This window comes from Hemiscyllium ocellatum, chromosome 5 (assembly GCF_020745735.1).
Source record: "Hemiscyllium ocellatum isolate sHemOce1 chromosome 5, sHemOce1.pat.X.cur, whole genome shotgun sequence".
Classification (NCBI taxonomy): Eukaryota; Metazoa; Chordata; class Chondrichthyes; order Orectolobiformes; family Hemiscylliidae; genus Hemiscyllium; species Hemiscyllium ocellatum.
The window spans coordinates 124,321,184-124,328,460 of NC_083405.1; the positions used below are offsets into that span (position 1 = coordinate 124,321,184).

The window sequence follows — 7,277 nt, forward strand, 5'->3', positions numbered from 1 at the left end:
TTGAATATTAATCAGTGATGTGATATTTGTTGAATCAGAAACAAGAGGAAGCTGTCTCGATTGTTTAATAGGTAGAATACAAAAAAGGAAATCTTAAAAATTCTAACAGTGCAACTTGTTAGGCATATGTCACAGTACAGTGTACAATGGTTAATAATAGTTTCATTTTAGTTTTACAGGAAAAAATTACACATTTTGAAATTAGGGAGTAAGCTCAGTGTTGTGTGCTTAAGATTTGTAGTCTTTGTTTTTAGATTCAATTAACTGTTCAAAGGCTAGATGAAGCTGGAGTTTGTTTCAAAACAGACAACCTTGCAGAGGTATCCCAAGGGAGCCTGACCCCATCCACACAACAGGATTTACCCTTTTCAGTAAGGACGACTAGGTCAGTAAGGAAATCTGTACTGTCCTCACTCCCAAGAACTGAAGTCAAGTAGAGACTGGCCAACAAATCAATTTTCTTGCTATCTGCTGAGATGCTCTTTAAACTAAAGAGAGGAACCCACGCAGATATAGAAGGAATGTGCAAACTCCACACACAGTCACCCGAGGCAGGAATCAAACCTGGGTACCTGCTGCTGTGAGACTCATGTCCAAAAACGGGATTATTAAATATAGAGCTAAGATATCGAACCACTAAATCAAGTTATATGCAGTGCATATCAGACTTCGGAATACTAATCATTCAGCACATTCCCCTTTCACCCCCATAGACTGAATTGGATGCCGTGAAAAGACAGGTGAGATTAAGAACACTTGCAGTGCAGGAAGCAGTGGTTTCGGTTTGTCTAGCTGGTCCTCCCGAGTGTTTACGGGGTTTTGTGGAAGATTTGCTTGAAGATTAAACTGTGCAGCCCGGAATGTGTGCCAGTGCTTCAGGCGAGAGGAAAGAAGAACAGATGATTTGATGGCAAAAGGTTAAAGATAGTAAGTCGGATGATTTGTCACTTGGAGAGGAGCAAATGATGCCTCCCAGGCCAGAGGGTGAAGCCGTTGCCAAAAACCGAAAGCGTCAGTCGGCGCAGATCCCCGTTACCCGGGGCTGCTGTCGATATAAGCCGTTACAGGGGGCAAGGGGTCCAGGCTTTAGTTATCCCCCCGTTGTAAGGGGTGGGTAGGCCCAAACTGCCGGCTCTACCGGGAAAGGGTTATGGGAGACAATGCACCGGACACCCTTCCTTACCTTCTCCCCTCTCTCTGTTCCAGATATCTCAGCAATCACCTTTCACTTTTTGTTGTTATATTGATCACGTGACAAAGACGTGGTAGACTGACGATTTTACGCTCATCGACCGGTTCAGGCGTGATCTGACGTCACGGCCAGGGGCGGGGTTATATTCGCTCCGCCCATCGAACCCCCACTTCGCCCGAAACCGTGACTTTCCGTGCCGCCCCTTCCTCTGGCCCCGCCCCGTGAACTTCGACTCCAGCCCACCCGTACCACCGGCCCCGCCCATTTCAGTGACGGCACGCCCCTTCCGTGATCTTGTATGGGCTGGTTTCGATAAAGAATCACGGTCAAGCAATTATATTCAATATGAAATCAAAAATTGCTGGCGAGAATCAGCAGGTCTGACAGCATCTCTGGGGCGAATGCAAAGTTAACGTTTCGAGTCCGGTGGCTCTTCATCAGAACTGAATGATATTCAACGTAACCGTCGCCAGGCAGATTCAGTATTTCCGTCTTTATTTTATTGGACTTTTATTATATTTGTACACTGCAGCCCGTTAGTAGCATGCACTCATTTACTTTCTAATATTTAATAAATCCATACATAGACCGAGAATATGACGTCAGAGACAACGGATCGTGTCCCTCACGCAGACCACGCCCCCTCAACAATGCCCACCCCACCACACCTACTCAATAAAAGCCCGCCCACCTCCTGACAGACCACGCCCCTCACTAATGCCCACCACACCTACTCAATAAAAGCCCGCCCACCTCCTTACACAGACCACGCCCCTCAACAATGCCCACCCCACTACACCTACTCAATAAAAGCCCGCCCACCTCCTTACACAGACCACGCCCCTCAACAATGCCCACCCCACTACACCTACTCAATAAAAGCCCGCCCACCTCCTTACACAGACCACGCCCCCTCAGCAATGCTTCCCCCAACTGACCAGCCCACTCAAAGACACGCCCACCTTCTTACACTGATCGTGCCCCCTCAACAATGCTCTCCCCACCTGACCACGCCCACTCGTTAAAAGCCCGTCCACCCCCTCATTCCTGAAGAAGGGCTCATGCCCGAAGCGTCGATTCTCCTGCTCCTTGGATGCGGCCTGACCTGCTGCGCTTTTCCAGCAACACATTTTTCAGCACCGCCTTACACTGACCACGCTCCCTCAACAATGCCCTCTCCATCTGATCACGACTACTCAGTTAAAGCCCGCCCATCTCCTTACACTGACCACGCCAACACAACAAAACCCACTTCCACAATGACCACGGTTAAAGTGAGGACTGCAGATGCTGGAGATCAGAGTCAAGATCAGAGTGATGCTGGAAAAGCACAACAGGTCAGGTAGTATCCGAGGAGCAGGACAATCGCTGGAAATGTCGATTTTCCTGCTCCTCAGAAGCCTGCCTGACCTGCTGTGCTTTTCTAGCACCACTCTAATCTCTATAATGGACATGCCCACTCAACAAAGCCTGGCCCATGCTGACCAGGCCCCTTAACCAAGATTGCTCACCCACACTGAACAATGTTCCCCTGCACTAACCATGCCTCCTTACCAAATCCTGAATTCCTAACAAATTGTTGCCAAAGTCTGCCTTTGTGACTGTTTGCCCCGCCCATTAATCACAATAACCACACCCTCTTCTGCAGGCCCACCCCCCCCACCAAAATTCGAAACAACTGCAAATGTGACAGATGGGTATCGCGAGGCGTGGATTATTTTATTTCCCCCTCCGATTGTATTTTGATTTAATCCCTACCCTCACCTTCACTTCTTTGATCACGTAGGCACTGCTTCTAAACAATGCTTGTCACTAGCCGCTGTTGTGGAAAAAATAAAGACAATCACCAGGAGAGGCAGAGAGTTCCTCAAGAAGTAGGTCTTTTATTTGCAAACAAAAAACTGTGACACTGAGAAAGCAGATTCTCGAATACCCACGAATTTCAGGGTCCATGTATTTTTATATTTTTTATCATGTTTCTGTTAACTTATCAGCATGTCCAACTATTTTAATCAAAATACCTCACTCTAGCTACACAATAAATCAGTGATATTAGTTCCCATTATCTCTTTAGTTGTATATTCTACTTAATGTTATTCTGTCACAGTTAGATATTTATTGCTAACTCTGCTACAGTGATCTTCAATTCTAGACTAACCTGTCATGAGATATTTAGCTATTCCATCTATTACAATAGTCTCCTGTCTCAAACTGACTCTGCTAATTATTAATTAGATATTTTAATGTCATGTTCCAAATATTTATTGTCCCAATCCTGTTATAATAACACTTAACAGAGAAACTCACTTTATTACTTGTGTTATCTCATCCCACTATATTGACTTTTCAGCCTTAACCTTACTCTGCCTAGTCTTATCCCATTCTACCTTCCACAGACCACAGACTGCCAGTGGTCTTCATGCTTTAACCCTTCCCATGCTTTCATGTTCTTTATTTTCCATACCACTCAGGTGTTGTTTTCTTCTTGGTGGTGGAATATGAATAACGTTTTTTGCACTTGTGTTTCAATGTCTTGCACCACACGCACTACATGGGTACAGGGGAGAAATAAGCACTTCTGTTATTAGACGGTAGTGTGAGGTTTTCAATATATAAATAGGGAATTTACAATCTCCTCATCCAGAGGACTGACTCCAAACTGGATACCACAGCTGATGTACTTTGTGCACATAAATAAAGAATGTCAGGATAATAGCCTCAGTGCTAAAAAAAAGAACCGCAGATGCTGGAAATCAGAACCAAAAATAAAAATTGGTGGAAAAACTCATTGAGGATCAGAGTTAATGTTTCCAGTTCAGTGATTTTTCTTCTGAACTGTTCCCTAGAGTCAAAGGTGTACAGTATAAAAACAGACCCTTGGGTCCAACTTGTTCATTCTGACCACATACTCTAAACTAATCCAATCCCTGGATGTAGGTTTGCTCACTGAGCTGAAAGATTCCATTTCAGATGTTTCATCATCATCTAGGTAACATCATTAGTGAGCCTCCGGATGAAGCACTGGTGGTATGGTCCATTTTCTACTTATATGTTTAGGTTTCCTTGGGTTGGTGATGCCATTTCCTGTTCCTGTGGTAAATGGGATCCAAGTCAACGTGTCTGTTGATAGAGTTCTGGTTGGAATACCATGCTTCTAGGAATTCTTGTGCGTCTCTTTTTGGTTTGTCCTAGGATGGATGTGTTGTCCCAGTCGAAATGGTATCCTTCCTCATCTGTATGTAAGGATACTAGTGAGAGTTTTCTGTATAGGGTCTTACAAGTTCATTAGCGGTTGCTTTGGTGTGTTGGTGGGTTTGTGGGCTACCACGATGCCAAGAGGGTCTGAGTAGTCTGGCAGTCATTTCCGAGATGTCTTTGATGTAGGGGAGCGTGACTAGATGTGTTTTATCTGCTTGTTTGGGTTTATGGCTGAGAAATCAGCGCACTGTGTTCATTGCATAGGTGATTCTTCTCTTCTTCTCTGTGCTGCAGTGTGTGGTGGCTCATTGAAATAATATTTTAATGCAGATTTGTTTGTGGGTGTAGGGATGGTTGTTTCTGTAGTTCAGTATTTGTTGTTTTCCTGTATACACTGGTTTGAAGTTCCCCATTGGCTATTAGCTCTACTGCAACATCATGGAATGGCAGTTTGTTGTTATTTTCCACCTCTTTAGCGAACTTTATGCCAGTAAGGGTATTATTGGTGGTCTTGAAGCTTTCCTCTAATTTGTTTCATTTAGTGATGACAAAAGTGTTATCCATTTAGAGGATCCAAAGTTTGGGTTAGATGTATGCAGTGTATTATAAAAGGACGGGTACCCAATGAACACATTTCACTATTAATGGCCCACATTCACAGCTCTTTATTCTCCAGGGTGACGTTTACCCATTCTGTTGTCTACCCAACTGCTGTTCTAGCTGTCAGCTCCATTTCCAACATTCAATTCCCCTCCTCAACACCTCATCTTCAGCATATACCAATGAGTCCCTTTCTACAATCAGTTCTGAAAAAAAGGTCTCCACACCCGAAAGGTTAGCTCTGCTTTCTCTCCACAGATGCTGCTAGGCGTGCTGAGATTTTTCCCAGCAATTTCTGTTTTTGTTTCTGATGAAAAAACCTGGTGTGTCTGGGGTGAGGGGGGAAGACAATGGAGCAAGTGCTGAGGCCCTCAAATTATTGAACCCAATAAATCTCCAGCTTCCCGAGTGGAAAAAAGATGCTGTTCTTCCAGCTTGCGCTGAACTTCACACATATACACAGATTCTACCAGAGCTACAGAGATTCTCCCAGCAATTTCCATTTTTGCTCGACCACAATTTGCTCACTTACCCTTCCTTGTACTTGCAACGCCCATTTAAGCAGGTCCCGAACGCAGCTACATCCCTTGGACAATTTTGGCCACGCCCCACTTATAACCCCGCCCCTTATACCCGCTCCCTGCGTCACCACCCGATTCTTCTCGCTTCCTTCCACCCGTCATCCTCTCCTGAGTCCGGCTGCGCCCTTCCCTGGTATTCAGGCCCCGCCCATCCTCGTTCCTTTGCCAGCCTGTTCAATACGTACCACGTCAGGCCCCGCCCCTTACCTCAGGCCCCGCCCCTCTCTCGGATGTTCGAGCTGCGCCCTCTAGGGGTCTGCCCGAGTGTAGAAGTCTTTTCAAATTTGGAGGTCAGTTAACTGGCGAGAAGGACAAGGAAACATTAACTTGCGAATTGTAAAAGCAGGTCCACCCTTCCTGTATTCAATTTAAATCGGTAACACTTCAAATCAAGTGTTCAACTGTTCGGAGATAAAATATCAAATAGATCCCTTCAAAATATATGTCCAGATTTTTAAACATTTTTTTTTCCCTTGTATGAATAATATCTGATCTATCCTTGATTATTATAACTCATTTAAATGTATTCTGACCTGGTTTATTAATTTTCCGGATTAACGTGTTCAGAGATATTATGATACACCCCTGGAAACAAGTGGGTCTTGAACTTGGGCTTCCTGGAGCACTACATTTGCGCCTAAAAAGTCCTTCTTTCCTAAGCCTTTTTACAGGCACGCTCAGGCCTGGTTTATGAGTGCTGATTTAAATCCATTCCATTTAGGTTTGTAAATGTTGAAATCCACCCTATTGTTTATTAACATTGGGCTAAATCAAACATATCTTAGGTATCAATCGTAAAGAATTCGGTTTCCTTTCGTTACCATTTATTTATTTGTTAGCGTACACTTTTCAGAATCCTACCCTTTATTCCCAAACATCCTGTACACTAATTCACATTTGTGTAGATTGAATTCTATTAGCTACTTGTCTGCCCATCTAAACTGCAATACTAATCAGAATTGTTATTATTCTTTTAATAGTAGAGGCAAGTAAAATTGAGGCACTAGAGATTGGACAATTATTTGGCTAAAAATAATGTGCAAGGGTATGGGATAAATACAGAAGATTGGCATTAAGTACTGCTGTAGGGACCTGGGTTTAGTTACAGCCTTAGATGACTGTGCAAACTCCAAACATTCTTCCCATGTCTGCACAGGTTTCCTCTGGTTGCCCTTGTTTCCTCCCACAGTCCAGGGATATGCAAGCTTGGTGGATTAGCTATGGGAAATGCAGGGTAATGCTTGGTCAGACAGGTTAATCCGGATGGGATGCTCTTTGGTGTGGACTCAATGGGCCGAATGGAGGTTCTATAATTCTATAAGAGCCACTGCGCACAAGATTGGCCAAATGGTCTCTTTGTGCACCCTAAGAATTCTGTAATTCTGTAACTATTTGCAGTCCGTAGTTTTCTTCATTTAATATTTTTAAGGCGAGAGGTTGATAGTTTATTTTCAGATGAGGAAATCAAAGGTTATTGGTAGGAGTGTGGAATTCAGAACACAAAAAGATCAGCCAAGGTCTTATACAATGGAGGGTAGGGTTAAAAGTGGAAATAATAGTAATCATCAACACTGGTGCCCCGTAACGATGTGTACTCAGTTCCCTACTGTATTTACGTATACACAATTGTGTAGCCAAATTTTATATGAATGTCATCTATAAGTTTGTTGATGGTACAAACCATGATGAGTCAGAATAAAGGAAGG

The 7,277-nt window shown here is 43.9% G+C and overlaps 1 protein-coding gene across 3 annotated transcripts in view; it reads right to left on the reverse strand.

Annotated features, from left to right (window-relative positions):
- LOC132815851 (NEDD8 ultimate buster 1-like) overlaps positions 1-5,571 on the reverse strand; it is a 41,426-nt gene extending 35,855 nt beyond the window's left edge. For 2 of the 3 annotated variants that reach the window (XM_060825162.1, XM_060825160.1), the window contains exon 1: positions 1,184-1,271. The gene's annotated coding sequence lies outside the window, so the exon portion shown is untranslated. Of the gene's footprint in view, positions 1-1,183; positions 1,272-5,522 lie in introns of those variants that run through there. The other variant, XM_060825161.1, reaches the window with a different exon arrangement.
- Positions 5,572-7,277: the final 1,706 nt, after the last annotated feature.